Source organism: Dipodomys spectabilis, unplaced genomic scaffold (assembly GCF_019054845.1).
Source record: "Dipodomys spectabilis isolate Male_0828 unplaced genomic scaffold, ASM1905484v1 ptg000173l, whole genome shotgun sequence".
NCBI classification, from domain to species: domain Eukaryota; kingdom Metazoa; phylum Chordata; class Mammalia; order Rodentia; family Heteromyidae; genus Dipodomys; species Dipodomys spectabilis.
The window spans coordinates 6,696,292-6,717,418 of record NW_024870850.1 but is presented as its reverse complement, the minus strand read 5'-3'; the positions used below and the strand labels follow the sequence as shown (position 1 = coordinate 6,717,418).

At 41.9% G+C, this 21,127-nt stretch overlaps 1 pseudogene; it reads left to right on the top strand.

Moving 5' to 3' along the window:
• The first annotated feature begins 1,710 nt into the window (after positions 1-1,710).
• LOC122119980 lies at positions 1,711-21,062 on the top strand (annotated as a pseudogene).
• Positions 21,063-21,127: the final 65 nt, after the last annotated feature.

Below are 21,127 nucleotides of genomic sequence, written 5' to 3'. Positions count from 1 at the left end.
CTAGGTTGGTTGGTCTGGTAGGGGTGGATATGGAAGTTCCCAGAGGCATAAGCAGCACTCCTACTCTAACAGGTTGGTGAATAGGCTCTTGGACCAACCAGACTGGGTATTGTAATCTGGATGTCTCTTTGTACGTTCCCAGGAGGATCTGGCAATGTACTGGTAGCTTCCACCAGCCAAAGGGATAGGAGGTAGAAATTCTCTAACTGGCTTTGAGAACATCCAAAGGTAACAATATTGGCTTGAGTTTTACAGTTGTCTTATTTTTCTTCTCCTATTTTGCCACTTCTTTCCAATACTAACCCATCCACTCATATTTGCCTTCTTTTTGTTTCCCAGGATTCCTTTGGTAAAACAATCGTGGAGTGTGTGTTCCGATTTTCTATATTCTTATAGATATGGTTCAGATAGATAATGTGCAAATTGCTCTATGTACATATTTTTCCCACTGTGGTTTCCTTTAAGGGACAAAGAAAAAATCGCACCTATGTTTAAATATTTCTGGCATTGATTAGGTATTTGATTCAATGTAAAATGTAATTAAATTGCTCAATACGTTTTTGTGTGTCAGTCCTGGGTTTGAACTCTGAGCCTAAGTGCTGTCCCACAGCTCTACAGCTCAAGGCAAGTACTCTACCACTTGAGCCACAGCACCACTTCCGGTTTTCTGAATGGTTTATTAGAAATAAGATTCTCAGTAGTTTCTTGCGCAGGCTGGCTTTGAACCTCAATCCTCAGATCTGAGCCTCCTGAGTAGCTAGGATTACAGGCATGAGCCACCAGCTTCTGGATATTGCTCAATTTTTTACACCCTAAAAGGCCGATGTGTGACTGTTTCTACCTAAAAGTTGTTTTCCTTCAAATATTAACAGATGGTATGAGTAGGTTGAGTTTCATAAAATAGAGCTTATTATAAAATAATTGGTATTAAATAATTTGGTTGATGGTCAAGAAAATTAATAATCATAGACACTTGTGGGGATGTGGCCAAAGAAATGTTATAACACTATTGGTAACATGGTATTACAAAATATATAATATTACATGCACATTACACATACAAAGACTAGTTTGGGTGTTTGTTATGTCTATGTTGACATATGGCACATATTTATCATGACACTACTTAGAAGCTGAGTTGAAGAACCAGCTCAGTTCCAATCAACACATGAATGGAAAAAGTAAATTGAGACACACAGACACAATGGAGTCTTAAGAATGCAATTATATATTTGGGTCAGGAATACAGGAAGAAGTGGAGATCATCGTGTTCAGTAAAACACCCTGACAAATGCAGCAGTGGTATATACTGGAAATGAAGTGTACAACCTGTGGATGGGGAAGGGAGGGAAAATTTGGGTATTATAAACCAGAAATGTTCTCATTACCTGACTTACATAATGGTAACTACTCTGTGCATCACCTTTACAATACAGACAGACAGACAGACAGAGAGACAGATAGATTGATGTATTATCACCCAACACAGATACCCTATATTTCTCTGAGTTTGGAAATGTAGGAAAAAGGCTTAGAGGAATAGAGTAGATATCAATGACAATGAAGTAGAAATTGTAAGGTTCGACAGAAAGGAAACCTGACACATAGTTCAGGCAGAAAAAGCAAACTGCCCACACATAGGAAATGGAAGCTCATGGAGAAGACAGAGGAAAAGGAAAAAGAGGAAAAGAGAAAAAGAGAGAAGGGGCCATGCTGAGCATGGACAACAGCAAATGCAGAAGTGACCTCAGAGCCTGGGAACCTCACACTGTGAGAGGAGTTGTGACCAGGGTGGTTCAGGAAATGATCTCAGCAGGTGAGGAAGTGACCTCAGAGTGTGGGGTCCTTTGCTGACTCACAGTCAGGTGATTGACAGGTGACTACTGGTTTCAGGCAGGAAAAGAGGAAATGAGGAGGGCCTGCTCTCCTGGGCATCTTTAACAGAAATAGAGTAACAGATGAGGAAAACAGGATAAAAGTTTGTCTTCTGAGCTAGGCATGGAGGCTCATATCTATAAGCCTGGGTATAGAAACTCAGAACCCAAATCTGGCTTGGCCCCAGCACTAACACTCTTGTTAGGTCTTGCTGGCTACCAACACCAAGTAGCATTTACCTCCTCACTTTTCCAACTTACTTTGCCAAGTCCTTCCTGATAAATATATGGAGCCAGATCACAGAACCAGCCACCATGGTGAAGTATGTGGAGAGCAGAAACCTCCACTGTGTCCTTGGTTTCACTTCGATTATGAGGAACAAATAGAGGAGACAGGTAGGGAGACATAGACAGAGCAGGGACCACATGCCTGTTCAAGTGGGAATAATTCCCCCAGTACTCGAGACATGAAAGAGACGCACAGCAGAACAAGACCCATCCATACACCCACAGCTTCCAGGATCTTTAGTGGATAGGCCTGCTAGGTTCCCAGAAAGTCATAGATCATAGAAAATCTCTGTCTAGCAGTGGATAGCCACAATGTATTTATAGATGCATTCTGCTGGGCAAAGACATGCAAGCATTGAAGAAGTTCAAGGTTTAGAGCACAAAGTCCAATTGGATGTGTGCCATGACCTTGAAGTATTGAACTGTATTGGTTGAATTAACTGACTGTTGGTAACTCCTGCAGCAGTAAATAATTGCATTGACCTCTTTTGCATGCTTCTGCATGTGGAGTTGGTATGGAAACCTGAATGGGTCATTTCACCAAACTTCTGTGGCTCCCTTGGCCCTGGGTTTGTGAGTCTGCCCATCCTCATCTTTGTTTTCTAATAACTCTGATTGGGCCTTTGCTGGGCATGGTAATCTATGACCTTTTGACCTCCACCTGGCATCTTCTGGTGTCATCCATTTCCATCATCCCTAGTTGCTTTCCTATGGGACTTTAGTTGTACATTTATTTTCTTTTCAACTTATTTCTTTCACACAATTTTGTGAACAACTCAACAAGAAAGGAATCCATCTCTGGAGCTTCATTATCTAGTCTTGAATGAAATCACAGTCCTGAGGGTGTGGAGAAGATGCTACACATGTTTTCCAATTTTTATTTTGACCTTGAAGCCGGACCCCAGATGTATAGCTGGAGGGAAGAAAGGTCTCTGTGTTCCTCTAGGACAGGGGAGGAGGCTAGTGGTGCATCCCAGTGGCCATCCAGATAACAATAAGCCACAGAAACTGAAGATCCATTTAGACACCCATCTGATGCTGCTGGCTCTGTCTGCATCCAGAATCACAGCTCCAGGCCAAAGCAGCAGCAATGCTCCCTGTGACTCTGACACTGCTTCTCCTCCAGCAACTGCTCATGGTCAGTAATTCTGAAGATGACCGACACATTTGCTCAGAGAAATCTGTGGCACGCTGCAGGGGAGATGTGGTCATTGCCGGGATTTTCCCCTTTTATTCTTGGGAATTTGTTCCCAACATGAATGATCCTGCTGTGCAGCAACAGAGCGATCAGTAAGTGATTTCTTGGGTTGTCTTAAAATTTGCATTTTCTGTTTGGTTATCAGACTGTTTGGGGGAAAATTGGATGCATCCACTAATGTTCTCTCTATCTTCTACATTGTCCTCACCACAACAGCTCTACTTTATTTCCGATTTTCCTGAAGAATATTTTCTTCCTTCCAAGGAGTAGAGAGGTCTCTGTCTGTCTTCCATTCCACTCCCATTTCCCAGAACTGTCCCGACCATGCCACCATCATTGTGACTCCTCCAGCCTGAACTGTCCTGGTTCAGGGTCATTTGAGTGACCAAGAGTCCATACTAGTACACTAAAGCACAATGTCCCCATCCATAGATTAAAGGCCAGGGAATCTTCAATCAATTCTGTCCGTATACTTTTAAAAATAGGACCAATGTTTGGACCTCCTTCAGAGCAACATTTCTTAGGACAGACATGCAGTTTCTGCTTCTGGGGTTATTTCATGTCAGCAAAGCTCTGGGAATGGGGAGATGCTGGTCAGATCAGGAATAAGATATCCAAGACATGTTTGATTTTTCCCATAGCTAACGTAAATGAACCTCTTCCCTATTGTCTTTGTCTCAGCCTATCCACTATGTCATTCCCAGAAGCTCTGCTTCTGTTCCTTGTTCTCTGACATCTAGCCAGGCTTATCTATTTTCTCCCTGCTCATAAACTCCTAAACTATATTTGAATGTTTTTTTCCATGTTGTTATTGGTTGTTTGTGGGGCTTGAACTGTAAGACTAAGCACTCTCCCTGAGCTCTTCAGCTCAAGGCTAGGGTTCTACCACTTCAGAAACAGTACCACTTCCAATTTTCTAGTTTATTGGAGTTAAGAGTCTCACCCATCTTTCTGCCCTGGCTGCCTTTGAACTGCCATCCTCATCACAGTCTCCTTAGTAACTAGAATTACAAGCATGAGCCACCGGCACCTGGCTTTTTCATGTGTTTTATGCACTCTTTGATTCATGCATTTGACCCAGTTGAGCTCACTACTTTCAGATCTACAGAACTCTCTGTAAACTAGGAAGTCACAGATGAATCTTCTCAGACAACTTGTGTGGAAACACCCTGTATGGGCTTTATTCAGGAGAGGAATACTTTATTCCATGAGAGATTTGTGAGGGATATTGAAGCCAACTGACTGTGTGTGGAAGTGAGTGAGCCAGATGGGGCTCATGTGTAAACCCAGGATTAAAAATGTACCTCCATGGGAGACAGGAGATGTCAGAGTTGTCTTCTGCTCTGTCCATTCTCTAATTGAGCTCTGTGTGTGTGTGTGTGTGTGTGTGTGTGTGTGTGTGTGTGAGAGAGAGAGAGAGAGAGAGAGAGAGAGAGAGAGAATGTTCACACTAGCTCATGTACACAGTCGTGAACTCAAGTCCAGATGGCTGTCCCTTAGCATTTTTTTTCTCATGGCTGGCAGTCTACTACTTGACCAACAGCCCTGTTACCAGTTTCTGTGTGTTTAATTGTACATAAGAGTCTCACAGACATTCCTGCCCAATGTGACTACAAAACATAATTCTCTGATCTCAGCCTCCTCAGAAGCCATAATTAAAGGCCTGAGCCACCAGTTCCCAATTAATATTTAGTATTACTGACCTTCTAGCTGTCAAGCTTCACAGTTATGTTGTAAAATAGCATATTAAAAACAAACATGAGAATTGAGATTGTCTCTATGAGAATTTCCCCAAACTGATTATATTGAATGCTAGGAGAACTCATCATTCTGGAACATTCTTGATTCATATTGGACCCATGATACCATCTGGCCTTTGAAATGTCTCAGAATTAGACCAGTCTGCCTGGTCTGGCTTTGGGCCTGTCTTTCAAGAAATTCCAGGCAGGCTTTAGAGTTCCTGAGTCTATAGTGACTTCCACAATGTTACCACTAGAGGGAGCAAAGGCCTTGAGGGAAGTGAGCTGGTGAAGTGATAAACCTCTTCAGTAGCAGAGAAAACCAAAGGCAAGTTGGGTGACAAATACTCTGTGGTTCTAAAAACCTCAAGGAGAACCCCAGTGAGTCGAGGGTCCCAGCATGCCTCCTCTTGGGTCATGCGGGGGCCCATAATGCTCATGCACAGGAAATGGCCTTGTGAGATGTTTCTGTGTAGCAGTGTCAAGATCTTTGTTCTGGAACCGGCCTTAGTCATAGGTGTGGCCACCAGAACTCTATTACACCTGGAATACCAACCAGCAGGGTCACCAAAACAGGTGAAGATTAATGAAATTTCCCTCTAAAAGTAGGCACTCTTCACTTAGGCTTCTTGAATTTTATCTCAAAATAAGAAATTCTAGGCAAGTCACAGTGGTAAGAAAATGTGGCAGAGTTTTACTGAGTAATGAAGCAAACGAGCAATCAAGTAAACAAACAGGAAACAGAAATTCAAAGACACACTCTAACAGAGGAGAGATACACAGCTCTTGGGCTGCCAGGGGTATTCATACAGTAAAGGTGGGAGGACTGACTTCAAAGTTATTCAAACATACGTGTCTCATCTTTGCTCTAATCACTCTTGGTGTTACACTTTCTGAGTTTCTGTACATTTTGGACATTCTTTTCAGATAAGAAGGCATCCTTCCATAAAACAAATGAGTACCCTTGCAGTGAGGAAGGCATGCTGTTGTCTATATCTTGAGTAGGACGGTGCTTATGTTTTGGGGGAGCATTTTTTGGGGAAGGCATACATGCTGCCAGACAACTGTTAATTCCTATGATAAGAAATGTATTCTCAGGAAGAAATACATCTTGTTGTCTCTCTTTGAAGCAAAGATTGTGCCTCTGTTTTTCTAAATCATGTTTCTGAATTGCCTTCACCAGGACTCATTTTCCGCAATTTATCTGGCTTCATTTTCTGCTCAATGATTTTAGTCACTTAATCTTAAGGGATGTAGATGAATTAATAGCTCTCTATTTGCTGTGAGCTTACCATACCTCATTTTCTCTCAATCTATGCTAATACATTTTCCTCTAAATGATTTCATTCCCTTAATATTAAGAGAAATAGATGGACAAGCTTTAAGCTTGAGTTTTTGAATTCCTGGCATGAATTAACCAGGCCTCATTTTCCCTAGTCTACTCTGCCTCACATCCTCAGTCCATTGCAATCAAGACCAGAGCAGTACTGGGTGAGCACTAAGATTCACCTGAAAGACCCCCTCCCCAACCTACCAGTCCCTGAGTCCCTTTTGAAAAAGAACAGATGACTAACCAAGCAATTTCTGGCTTCTGTAACATGCTTTGCTAAGAAAATTACCCCATACTCTCCCTTTAGTAATTAAGTAGTAACCACCCAAGTTAATCGATAAGCTCACATCCTGCTAGCCGACCCTGCAGCTGGCAGAAACAAACCCCAGGTGCTGACTCGGATAGAGGTCATTTCCTCATACCAAGGGCCGGAGGTATGCAACTTGGCAGGTACACCCTGTTAAACCCCACCTAAACAATAATTGGTCAAGGTGTAAGATTTATTTTTAAAAGGATTGGCTGCCTGCGTGCAGACCTGGTTGTAATACTTTAAATTTACTGGCTGAAAAAGCGCGGACTCTACTGTAATGGACTGAGGGGTCCTATAAAAGGACCAGCCCCGAGACTGCTCAGGGCTCCCAGCCACTGACCCGAACCTTGCGGATCTCGAGGTCACGTGCACCTGGGAGCCTGGGCATGCCCAAATAAAATCCTCTTGCCTTTGCATCTGGTGTCGTCTGACTGGTGCTTGGGGCAGGGAGGTCCTGATTTGGGAGATACCCGAAGTCGGGGGTCTTTCACACCCAGTTTGTGTGTGGTAGAGATGGGTTCATGGGCCAAGATGGCCACAACCCTACCCAATTAGTGATAGCTAGAATAGAACTCAGATTGTCTGGTGGTAGATGACTTTGCCAGGTACTGAGGTGATTACAGAGCTCTGCCAGAGGCTGGCCTGGCTGTGGGGTCATGGCACAGTTCTAGTGCTATCACTTGGGCCACACTAAGCTCTAGGACAATGTCACCATCTTCCTTCCCTGTCCTACCAACTAGTGGGATGGAGAATCGCGCTGTGCCAGAGAAGCATTGAATGCTTTGTAATGGGGGCCACAAGCTGGGCACTAGTGGCTAATGCCTGAAATCCTAGATACTTAGGAGGCTGAGATCTGAGGATTGGGGTTCAAACAGTGCCTCTAGTTTATTCTGGATTATTGGTCCAACCATGACATGCTTGACACAGGGTTCTAAGAAAAAACCCTGACCCACTCTTATGCCCTGCTCACTACGAGGTTTTTCCCTACCTTCTGTTGTTCACAAGATTGGAGGAGGGAAGTTATGGCAATGTCTTTCTTCTCTGTCATAAACCAGTTCCAGAGGCACAATCTAAAGGTCTGGACCCAAGAGTAGAGCATATAAGCACTTCCCCAGCACTGGTCTCAGTATATGGGGATGATGCTGAGATTTAACTTGAACTCTCTCCCTCCCTTCAATGTCAGGGGGTTTCTGTCCATACTGAGGTATTAACACTGATGATGGGGAGGAATATGGGGACAGTGTCTTCCACCATTTCTCATATATTCTTTTCTGTTGTTTTGTCCTACTAGACAAGCATCGTCTGGTCTAAACTCGTGACTCTCATCTGTTCTTTGTTGGGTGAAGCAATCTTCATGTTCTAGCTTCCTCAGCTGCCATCTTGCTTTGTTTCTGGGGAATCCCCTTGAATAATGACATTCTCTGAGTCAGCTTATTGTTCCTCTACCACATAACATAAATTGAATTTCTTTGTTTTCTTTAATTTCTTTACAAGGCAAGATGTACTTCTTTGCAGAAATGTGCACCATCGGCAACAGTCTAGCAAGGGAGCACATACAAGGCAGCCTGCTTTCGTATTTAATTCCTAACACAGCAGGCCCTGTCTTTCTGCTTGTATTGGCTAAACTCAAGTGGACAATATGCTCACAATTTGAATTCTATTTCTTAAGTGTTCTTCATATGCACAGGTAATTCAAGGTACTCAAAGATTTGGGATGTGAGCTGGGCATGCTCCTATGTCCCAGCAAACAACAGTGTTTTACATATATCCTTATATGGCAGAGTGGAAAAGCCAGCTTGCTCATCCCCCCCCCCCCCACACACACACCTTTTGTAATCTCAAAAGAATAGTAATCTCCTGTACTCTGATCAAGTCCTGTTCAGGAGCTCTCCTAATACTGAGAACTTATCTAAGACTCTAAATTCAAATGCCATCCTGTTGGAAGATAGGATCTACACATACTACTGTGTGTATTTGATTAGATAGGCATTAGATTCAACAAAGTCAGAAGGTTTGCAGTTAATCATTTGTAATACTCATATACCTACCCAAATATATCTGGCCTCTTTTCAGAATCAACATAAAGAAATACCAATTGCTTTTCAACCTGGTGCTTGCAGTGGAGGAGATCAACAAGAATGCTCATCTGCTACCCAACATGACTATGGGGTTTGAGATCTATAGTGCACGTTACAAAGATACTGATCTATTAGAAGATCCACTCATTTGGCTGTCTGGGAAGAATAAAAACAACCCTAATTACACCTGCAGAAGAGACAGCAAAGCTTTAGCAGTACTCACAGGAACCTCAAGCACATCTGTCCCAATCGGGACACTGCTGGACCTCTACAAACTTCCACAGGTGAGGCTGGGAGGGGTGGGCAGATGTGAAGCCATGTCCATTTTGACTCTGTCCTCGACAGGCTGAAGAAGAGGAGTTATCACAAACCCTTCCAAATGCATGATCTCACAGAGAAAAGACTCCAGAAGAGGGTGGGACATACACATTTTCTTTGCTGCAAAAATGAATAAATAAAGGGAGACGTTGTAAGAGTCCAAAGGATGATCCAAAGCTCTGAGCCTTATCCTTACAGGTCTACAATGAGCTTGGAACATGGGAGATGACTTTGCAAATGGGATAAACAAACTTTTGCACCCACCTCTGCCAGTTTTTGTTTGGTTCACATCAGGACTGAGATTTGCCTATGACCATCCTCTTCCTGGTGTTGTGTTCATTGTTTCCCTGTAGTTCACCTATGGATCTTTTGATCCAATTTTGAGTGACCATGGAAAGTTCGGTACTGTCTATCAGATGGCTGCCAAGGACTCAGCTCTAGCCCTGGCCATAGTCTCCTTGATGCTTCATTTCAGATGGACGTGGGTGGGACTGTTCATCACCGAAGAGGACTATGGTGTGTGGTTCCTCTCAGAATTGAGAGAAGAGATGGACAAGAATGGAGTCTGTTTGGCCTTTGAGAACATGATCACTTACAATGCTTTTTCAGATTTCACAAATGATCTATGGATGCATCGCCAGCTACTGGAATCATCAACCAATGTGATTATCATTTATGGGGACAGTAAATTTCTATTAAGCTTTATGCTTAAATTAAGGGACTTTTTAATTACAGGGAAAGTCTGGGTCATGAACTTACCCTATGATGACGTGACCATTGGTAAAAGATATTTTCTGATCGACTCCTTCCATGCACCACTCATTTTCTCTCATCATCATAGAAATACTGCTGGGTTCACCAATTTTATTCTAACAGAAACATTGTCAAAGAACTCAGGAGATAATTCCCTTCCCAGGTCATGGATTCAATCTGTTTATTGCCTACTGATTAAGTCTGACTACAGAGACTTGGGGCACTGTTCGTACAATGCCACACTGGATTGGTTGCTGAGGCACATTTTTGATATGACCATGTCAGATGAGAGTTACAACATCTACAACGCTGTGTATGCTGTGGCCCATGCCCTTCACCAGATGATTCTTTATCTCATGGAAGAGCCACCAGTGCACAATGCCCAACCAAACCCATTTCTCTCTTCACAGGTAATGGCTTTGCTTTTGGGTGACTTTCTGTAGGCATGCAGACTTTCTATAGAAGATTTCATAGCAGATGGAACTAGGTCGCCTGGCTCCATTTTGGAAAATACAAGAGACACTGGACCTGTGTGCTCTCTATGAAATGACTGTAGAGCTGTGAAGACAATATTCTTGAATAATGCTGCATCTGTGATAAGATAGTGCTGTGTCTTCTATCCCCATCCTCACTATGTGTGGAAAAAAGCTGTCCCCTTTTCGATAGCATATATCCAAATTGTCCTTGTAACATTTTAAAATAACAGATCAAGGGTGACTAGTTCTTGAAAACCTAAGATTGTCTGGACACAAGTAACTCACACCTATGGCTCACTCCTGACTACAGTTAACCCCCAAAAAGCCAGAGGCGGAGCTGTAGCTCAAGGGATAGAATGATTTCTTTGAAAAAAAAAAACACCTCAAATTGAATGCGTAGGCCCTGAGATGGAGCCACAGGACAGGATACACACACACACACACACACACACACACACACACACACACACAAAATGAACTAAGTCTTGCTTAAGTTAATCTTTCATAGTTGTCATAAATATTCTATGATTCAACTTAGTTTATTATTTACCTATTTTTAGACTGGTTCACTGATATCAATCATAAATTAAGGGATTGTAATGCACTTTACTGAAGCAGTTGAGGTCTGTCATATGATAATTCATTATTTGGTTGGATGTGGTTGGAGTTTGATTCCCTTGAAATTGAGTTTCTGCATCCCATCCTGGATACCCAGGTTTTAGAACTTTGTAACACTTTAGTCCACTGTGGGCCTGCAGTTGATTCATTTGGTTGGATTCCTGTGGTGTGTGTTAATCATGTGGTGAGTATGAAGGCTAATATGTGTGCATCCATTGTGCTCAGATTTTGTGAGAACTCTGGGAAGCACTTCACCCTACTGTAATGTGTCCCTTTTAGCTGCATCACTTTTTGAAGAAGATCCAATTTACCAATCCTGTTGGAGACCAAGTGGTTTTGAATGAGGAAAGGAAATCAGAGGCAGAGTATGACATTATGAGCTTTTGGAATTTTCCAGAAGGTCTGGGACGAAGGGTGAAAGTTGGCAAGTTTTCTCCATCTAGATCACATGATCAACAACTGATTTTGTTTGAAAATCTGATAGAGTGGCCCATAGGAATAACCAAGGTGGGTTATTTATGCATTTTTTGGCTCTCTCCTTTAAAAAAAATGTATGTTTATTATGAAGTTGTTGTAATTCCTTAAGTCAGGTTATGTGCGCAATGTTTGTAGATAATGTCACGACATCCTTATTTCTACACCACAGTTGGTCATTTCTAGCTATAATATCATGATCTAGATATAAATATGCCATAAGGTTATCCTGCATTTAACCTTGTTTATCAAAACTATGTCTCAGTGGTAAACATTTCACAACTTCCTCTTTCTGGAAGTTTCTTACTAACAGATTAATGGAGGGAATAGAGGAACATTTTATTACCATTATGTTTGCATATTGAATATCATAAAAGGTGAATTACACCTGTGAATCATCATTCCAGCACTGTGACCAAATATCTGAGGGAATCAAATGAGAAGGCAAAAGGGCTTGCTTTGTTCTTCCTGGAGATTTCAGACCACGGTTGGGTATATTATTGCTTTTAAGTCTGTACTGAGACAGGATGTAATGAAAGAAGCATCTGCCAGCGAAGTTCAGCCACCTCATTGTAACTGGGAAACCAAGAGAGATGTGAATGGCCCTGGGTAAAGCAGCACCTTCTGAGAAATTAGCTACACTTTAGAGTGTGGGTTTGAGGTTTCCCTGAGTGATTTTCCTCTTTTGCTCTTATTCATCTGTTCACAGATGAATAAGAGAGAAAACACATCATCACCTGAATTCAAGAATGGGATGCAGGATTGAACTCCCATTTCCTAATTTTCTAGAATTAACATCCACCTCTTAAAGGCTCCATGACTTCCTGATGGCTTGAGGGTCTGGGTTTTAAGGACCCACAGGTTCTCCTGGTCCAGTTAGATAAAACTGTAAGAAGGCTCAATCAATTCATTGGCTGTATGTATATAAAGATTATGTGTTTTGAAAATCTTTTCCAGAATGTCTGGGATGTCATATAAAAGGATGAAGAGTCCCTAACCTTCATCTGAATGTTCTCAGACTCCTCAGTCTGTCTGCACTGAGAGCTGTGGTCCTGGATTCAGGAAGACCTCTCTGGAGGGAAATGCTACCTGTTGCTTTGACTGTACTCCTTGCTCAGAGAATGAGATTTCTAAGGGGATAGGTGAGTCTGTGAGTTATAGAGAAATTCTTCATCCCTCCTTTCTAACCTTCAGTCCATGCAAGCCAGTAGAGTGATCTACAGTAGCATGCCAGGAACACATATTCCCCTTCACGCAGAATTCCATGACTACTGTTAACCATACTTCTCCTTAGAAGAAACAAGCCACTGCCCCTCCATTATATATATGATTGTATGTTCTCATCTATTACAGGATTCATGTTGAGAATACCCCTATACCCTTCTCCTCAGTCACATTTTTTGTATTTAAAGAAAATATACACTAATGGTTTCCCTTATTTGGAAGAACGAGTACATGTCTAGGAAAAGCAGAAAAGGAAAAAGCTATGTACATATGACCATATAAGATGTTAAGTGAAATGAACCCCAAGATAGGGACACAAGTGATTTCTTTCTTTCTTTTATTAATGTATTTATAATGTACTATATGATATTTTTATTTCTGTGGTTTGTTCCTCCCCGACAGTATAACCCATGTTTTCACAGTATTGGATTCTGGTCCCCTGCATTTTGCATACACATTTTTCTCGTTTGGGGAGGGGAAGGAAAAAACAAACTGCTTAAATAGGGATATAGGTTGACCCACTGTAACAATGAGATGTACAAGACACTATGTTGAAAACGAACTTTACAACTTTGACTTAGGGTGGAGGGTTGGGGTTAGGGAGTACTTGGGGAGGTGGGGAAAGAAGGGATGGTAGGAAAAAAACAAAGGAGGAGGAAACAATGTTGATAGGATATGTACTCATTACCTTACTCGTTACTTTACAGTAACTCCTCTGTTCAGTATTTTTTTCAATGAAAAACATATAAAAAGAAAAGGAGCGGGTAATAATGCTCCATAAGAAATGTACTCATTAACTTGCTCATGTAAATGTAACCCCTCTGGACAGTATCTTCCAATAAAAATACATATTTAGTAAAATAAAAAAGGAGAAAAGGAGAAAATAAAAGTAAAATACTGTAAAAAGAAACAAAAAAATAGAAAATATCAAGGACCAGTTGTTGATCTTTGAAATGATGTGCAAATCATCATGGAATTCTGGATCTAACACAGCCTTTCATTTCTGAGTGCCCATTGCTGCTCTTTTCTAACTAAATTTGATTTTCTATTTAGCAAACACTAATAATATAAGGGACTTAGTTATGATAACTCTCTGTCTGACACTGGCACTAGATTGACTAGCAATTCTTTAAATATAAAAGATTTAGATGTAGTTTACCATGTCTATTTCATTTCTCTTCTCCCTCATCCAGCTGATCTTTTCCAGACCCTATCATATCAGTGGAGGAAAATTGTTCTTGACATAGATAAATAATCAGGAAATTTGTGCTTGGTATAAGAATTAGATTGAGGTTTTGATTAGACCCTCTTAGTAAAACTGAAATGATTAGGGTAATTCTATATTCTCCATTATTTCTTGAATGAATAGCAGAGAGCCATAGTGATATGACCTGTCAAGAATGCAGCACATAAGGCTAGGTAATTATATATTACCCCTTAATCCAAGCGGCTCAGGCAGTTGAGATTTTAGGATGGGGCTTAGATGCAATGATGGGCAGGAAACTAAGTAAAATGTTTTTCCACAATTAAGCACCAAAAAAAAAAAAAAACTGTAATTCAAGTGGTAGAGTGGTAGTTTTGGCATGAAAACTCTGAAAACAATTCCCAGGGCCAGAGTTCAAGCACTGGAGGAAAGACAGGAAGGAAAGAAGGAAGAAAAAACAGAAGCAAAGAAAGAAGGAAGGAAGAAAGGAAGGAAGGAGGGAGGGAGGAAAGGCAAGAGAGAGAGAGAAAAAGGATATAAGGCAAGAAGGAAGGAAGGAACAGAGGAAGGAAGGAGATAAACAGAAACAAGAGAAATGGAGGAAGGAAAGAACAAAATGTGAGAAAGAGAATTCACCTGAAAGTATTTTAATATAGAGAGTTACTCTACTTGGTATTGAACTCAATACAGGTCACCTGGTGAATCGGGAAATTTGCTATTTGAATGAAGGGGGATGAGAGGAAAAAGAAATATGGAACCCAGATTTACAGCGATTCTCACTCCTCACCAGACATGGAGCAGTGTGTGAGGTGTCCAGATCATCAGTTGGCCAACACCGAGAGAAACACCTGCCTCTTGAAAACAGAATTTCCTGGCTTATGAAGACCCCTTGGGCAAGACTCTGGCCTGCACAGCTCTCTGCTGCTCTGCACTCACAGCTGCTGTTCTTGGGGTGTTTATCAAGCACCAAGACACCCCCATTGTCAAGGCCAATAACCGGGCCCTCAGTTACATCCTGCTCATCTCCCTAACCTGCTGTTTCCTCTGCTCTTTGCTCTTCCTTGGCCGTCCCCACACAGCCTCCTGCATCCTCCAGCATACCACATTTGCAGTGGTCTTCACCATGGCTGTCTCTACGGTCTTGGCCAAGACAATCACTGTGGTTCTGGCCTTCACGCTTACGGCTCCAGGGAGAAGCATGAGCAGTGGCTGGTGTCCAGGGCTCCTAACTTCATCATCCCCATCTGCACCCTCATCCAGGTAACTCTCTGTGGCTTCTGGCCGGGAATCTCTCCTCCCTTTGTGGACAGAGATGCACACTCTGAACATGGCCATGTTATCATCATGTGCAACATGGGCTCCATCACTGCCTTCTACTGTATCCTGGGATTCCTGGGCTCCATAGCCCTGGCCAGCTTCATAGTGTCTTTTCTGGCCAGAAACCTGCATGACACCTTCAATGAGGCCAAATTCCTGACCTTCAGCATGCTGGTGTTCTTCAGTGTGTGGCTCACCTTCCTGCCTGTCTACCACAGTGCCAAGGGGAAGGTCATGGTTGCTGTGGAGGTCTTCTCCATCTTGGCCTCCAGTGGAGGTCTCCTGGGCTGCATTTTTGCCCCCAAGTGCTACATCATCTTGATAAGACCCGAGAGAAATTCTCTGTCCAGGTTCAGGGTGAGATCACAGTCCGGACAAAACAAACATTAAGATGAACATAACTGTTGCCTACAATGTTTAGAAGCTCTGAGAGCAATCTGTACCAATTTGACAGTCACATCTGAGTTTAATTTGAGGATTTCTTTGCACAATAGTTACTCTTATTCATTCCTCTGGTTATATTAGAGTCATGTTAAATTTCCTACAAGACTTCCTAAATTTTCATTCTAATTTGGATATTTTATGTTTCCTCCAGTGTAATGTGTCATTTATGCTATTATACTTCCGAATGAGTACATTATCTACTATGCTTCTTCCTTTCTCTTTCCTGTCTCAATTATTCTTCCTACCTATGCTATATTGCTGCTTGCATATCACTATATTCATAAGGCTACTAGTATCTGAACATTCTGCTGTGAAATGTTTCCATGCTTTCATTATGTTACCTCGAGTCTATTCTCTGGCCTATTTGTGTATTTCTGTTTACATATTTTCTATTTTGCTATATTACTGCATGCATTTCTTCAGAAAATCTCTCCTTCTCTCTCTTCCTTCATTAAGAATTTTAGAGCAAGATGTTAATATGTTTCAGTTTCCCAGAGGAGTCTTTAAATGTATTTTTTTAGAGAAGAAATGTGAATGCATCAACAAACTAGAGCTGTCTAAGTGAGCAGCTGGAGCAATAGTTTGCTTATTGGTCATTATTTCTTATTGAAAGCCAAAAGTACAGGTGGCAAGCAGCGCCTTGTCATCCCAGTCTCTAAGAATCCTCAATGTTAATGGGTGGAGAAACTGAATCATTTATAAGAAGAGAAAAAGCTCCTCAAAGAGAGGACAAAACCATTAGATATGCTCAGACTCCATATCTCTCAATGTTCTTTAAAATTCTATGAGAACAGGAATGATTCAGAAGAGTCCCTTAAGAAATGAGAAGGGTTAAGGAGCTTGAAGCGGGAATATTGTCAGGCCACCACTGCATTATATAGTCAGGACTCCAAAGGACGAGCAAACTCATTTTGCTAGTCCAGAGATCTTGATGTCATTTAATGCTGTAACTGTGGGTCTATGGAGTGATGTCACCGACGCATGCATCACAGAAACACACACAGCACTGTCTGTAATTCTGCTGGGCCATTGATGGAAAACATAAAAGCATCTGGATACTGCCCATGCCCTCTGGGCCTTCTGCTCAGGATCTTCCACTTGTTGTTGCTGCTGAACCTACGCCCAGACAAGGGCAAGGTCCTGTGGTATTCCAGAGCCAGGTGCAGTCCCTCACTTGATGGCCCAGGTCTCCATCCTGATAAGGATCACTGTCCCATGCCCCAGGGTATGGTGGGAGAATCCTTCAACTCCCAGAGCAGGATCTTGATCCTCATCTTCCACAAGAGGCGCCAAACCATGCACAGGGCCTGGGCAGCTCGGACATGCTGGTTGTCAGGTCAGGGGAGGGCCTGATGCATGTGGTGAGGCCTGCTCCCTAGGTTGGTTGGCCTGTATGGTGGATGTGGAAACTCCCAGAGGCATAAGCTGCACTCCTGTATAATAGGTGGTGAACGGCTTACATACCAACCAGACTTGGATACTGCAATCTGAAGTCTCTTGGCAACGTATTGGTAGCTTCCACCAACCAAAGGGATAGGAGGTAGAAATTCTCTAACTGGCTTTGAGAACATACAAAGGTAAGAATATTGGCTTGAGTTTTATGGTTTTCTAATGTTTTTCACTTATTTTCTTCACTTATACTAATCCATCCAAACTCATATTTGCCTTCTTTTTCTCCCCAATATTCCTTTGGTAAAATAATCGTGGAATGTGTGTTAAGATTTTCTATTTTCTTTTAGATATGGTTCAGATAGATAATATACAATTTGCTCTACATACATATTTTTACCATTGTGATTACCCATAAGGGACAAAGGAAAATAATAGCACCTACGTTAAAATTGGGCTGGGAAGGTGGCTGAGTGGTAGAGTGCTTGCCTTGCACACATGAGGCCCTGGGTTCAATTCCTCAGCACCACATAAGCAGAAAAAGCTGGAAGTGGTGCTGTGGCTCAAGTGGTAGAGGGCCATCCTTGACCTGAATTGCTGAGGGACAGCACCCAGGCCCTGAATTCAGGTCCCATGACCACCAAAAATAATAAAAAAAATTCTGCCTTTGATTAGATATTTTCTTCAATGTAAATTTTAATTTATTTTGCTCAGGTCTTTTTTTTTTTTTTTTCTGTCGTGGGGCTTGAACTCTGGCCCTAGATGCTGTCCCTAAGCTCTTCAGCTCAAGGCAAGCATTTGACCACTTAAGCCACAGGGTCACTTCCGGTTCTCTGAGTGGTCTATGGGAGATAAGATTCTCCGAAGTTTCTTGTCCAGGCTGTCTTTGAACCTACATTCTCAGATCTCAGCCTCTTGAGCAGCTGGGATTACAGGCTTGAGCCACTGCTGGAGCCAACCGTTCCCAGTGATTACTCAATTCTTTGCATGCTAAACGGCTGATGTATGACTGTTTCTACCTAAAAGTTGTTTTCCTTCAAATACTGCCTATGAAAGTTAGAAGAGTGATATGTAAAGTGATGCAATTTGAAAACAGCAAAAGATTATGGTCTAAGATCACTCAAGTTTGTAGAGTTTGCACTCAGTGCAATGTCAGTCTACATGTGATTCTCCTGTTCTCCCTACTTTAAAACCAAATGTGAAATATCAATTTACAACCAGTTTGTATAAGGGTAATTACTTTATATTTTTTAAAATGTCATTTTGCGATCAAATGTTTCAAAGACTTAATTTAAAAATCAATTTTTAAAAATTCAGTAAGAAAACCAGGTGCTGTTGATTCCCGCCTGTTATCCTAGCTACTCAGGATGCTGAGACCTGAGGATCAGGGTTCAAAGCCAGCCCAGGCAGGAGAGTCCATGAGACTTTTCTCTCTAATAAACCACAAGAAAAGGAAAAGTGGTGCTGCAGCAGAAGTGGTAGAGCACACTCCTTGAGATGAAGAGCTGAGGGACAGTACCCAAGCCCTGATTTCAAGCCCCATGTCTGACAAAACAAACAAACAAACAAACTCTGTAAGGAAATAATGAAATGTAAAGGAAGAGGGAAGTTAGAAAATAAAAGCCTTGAGAATGGGACATGAGGAAACAAGTTGGTTTCATTTGGATAAAAAAAATGATTTGAGAAGCAAAAATTGTCTTCACTCTTTCTAACCACAAAAAGTTTAAGTAGCACATGGTTTGATTAGGTCTTGAGTTTCATAAAATAGAGCTCATTATAAAATAATTGGTATTAAACAATTTGGAAGATTACCAATAAAATTAATAATAACACATACAGGTGAGGATATGGCCAAAAGAAGTTGTAATATCATTGGTAACGTAATATGAGAAAAGATATAATATTACATGCATACTACCCACACACACTAATATGGCCGCTTGTTATGTCTATGTTTACATATGACAAGTTTTTATCATGACACTACATAGAAGCTGAATTCCTGATCCAGGGTCAGTTCTAATCAACCCATGAATGGAAAAAGGAAATTGAGTTACACAGACACAATGGAGTCTTGGGCATGCAATTATATATTTGAGTCAGAAATACGGGAGGAAATGGATATCATTGTGTTCAGTAAATCACCCTGATAAATGCATCAGTGGTATATACTGAACACTGTGGGAAAAATTAAGCATACAACCAGTGGGTAGGGAAGGGAGGGAAAAAACTGGGTAACATAGTAAAAACAGAAATGTACTCATTCCCTGACTTACATAAAGATAACTCATCTGCCCACCACCTTTACAATACAGACAGACAGACAGACAGACAGACACATGTATTATCACCCAACACAGATACCCTAGATTTCTCTAATTTTTGAAATGTAGGGAGAAGAAGGTTTAGAATAATAGAGTAGTTAACAATGACAATGAAGTAGATATTTTAAGGATTGCCTTAAGGAAATATGACAAACGGTTCAGGCAGAAAAAGCAAACTGCCCCCACACAGGAAATGGAAGCCCACGGGGAAGACAGAGGAAAACGAAAAAGAGGAAAAGAGAAAGAGAGAAAAGGGAACTTCAGTTGAGCCAGGACCACAGCAGATGTGGAAGTGACCTCAAAGCCTGGAGAACCTCTCACTTGTAGAGGGAGTTGGGACCAGGGTAGTTCAGGAAGTGACCTCAGCAGATAAAGAAGTGACCTAAGAATGTGGGGTCCTTTGCTGACTCAGTCACGTGATTGACAGGTGACTACTGGTTTCAGGTAGGAAGAGGAAGTCGAGAGGAGCTGTTCTCCTGGGCAGATTTAACAGAAATAGAGTAATAGATGAGGAGAACAGGGTAAAAGTTTGTCTTCTGAGCCAGGCTCGGGAGGCTCATACCTGTAATCCTGGGTACAGGCAGCAACAAAGATTTCTACCTCAGAAATCAGGCTTGGCCCCAGCTCTGGCCCTCTTGCAAGGTCTTGCTGCCTACCAACACCAAATAGCATGTTCATCTTTACTTTTCCAACTTACTTTTACCAAGTCTTTCCTTATAAACATATGGAGTCAAATCACAGAACCAGCCACCATGGTGAAGTCTGTGGAGAGCAGGAACCTTTGCTGTGACCTTGGTTTCACTTCTATTATGAGGAACAAATAAAGGAGACAGGTAGGGAGACATGGACAGAGCAGGGACCACATGCCTGTCCAAGTGGGATACAATAATTCCCCCAGTACCTGGAACATGAAGGAGACACACAGCAGAACAAGACCCATCCATACACCCACAGCTTCCAGGATCCTTACTGGATAGGCCTGCTAGGTTCCCAGAAAGTCATAGATCATAGAACATCCCTGTCTAGCAGTGGATACTCACAGTTTATTTATAGATGCATTCTGCTGGTCAAAGGCATTTAAGCACTGAAGAAGTTCAAGTTTCAGAAGACGAAGAAGTCTAATTGGATGTGTGCCCTGACCTTGAAGTATTGAACTCTATTGGTTGAATTCACTGAGACTTTTGGTAACACCTTCAGGAGTAAATAATTTCATTGACCTCTTCTGGATGCTTCTGTATATGGAGTTGGTATGGAAACCGGAATGGGTCATTTACTAAGCTTCTGTGGCTCCCTTGGCCCTGGGTTTGTGAGTCTGCCCATCCTCATCTTTGATCGTGTTCCAATAACTCTGATGGTGCCTTTGCTGGCCATGATAATCTATGCCCTTTGACCTTCATCTGGCATCCTTTGGTGTTATCTATTACCATCATCGCTAATGGCTTTCTTATGGGACTTTAAGTTGTGTGATTACTTTCTTTTCAACTTTTTGCTTTCACACAATTTTGTGTACAACTCAACAAGAAAAGAATCCATCCCTGGAGTTTCATTATACAATCTTGGATTAAATCACAGTCCTGAGGGTGTGGAGAAGATGGTACACATGTTTTTCAACTTGTGTTTTGATCTTGAAGCCAGACACCAGATGCTGAGCTAGAGGGCAGAAAGGGCTCTATATTCCTCTATGACAGTGGAGGAGGCCCATGATGCGTCCCAGTGGCCATCCAGATAACAATAAGCCACATAAACACCCATCTGAAACTGCAGGCTCA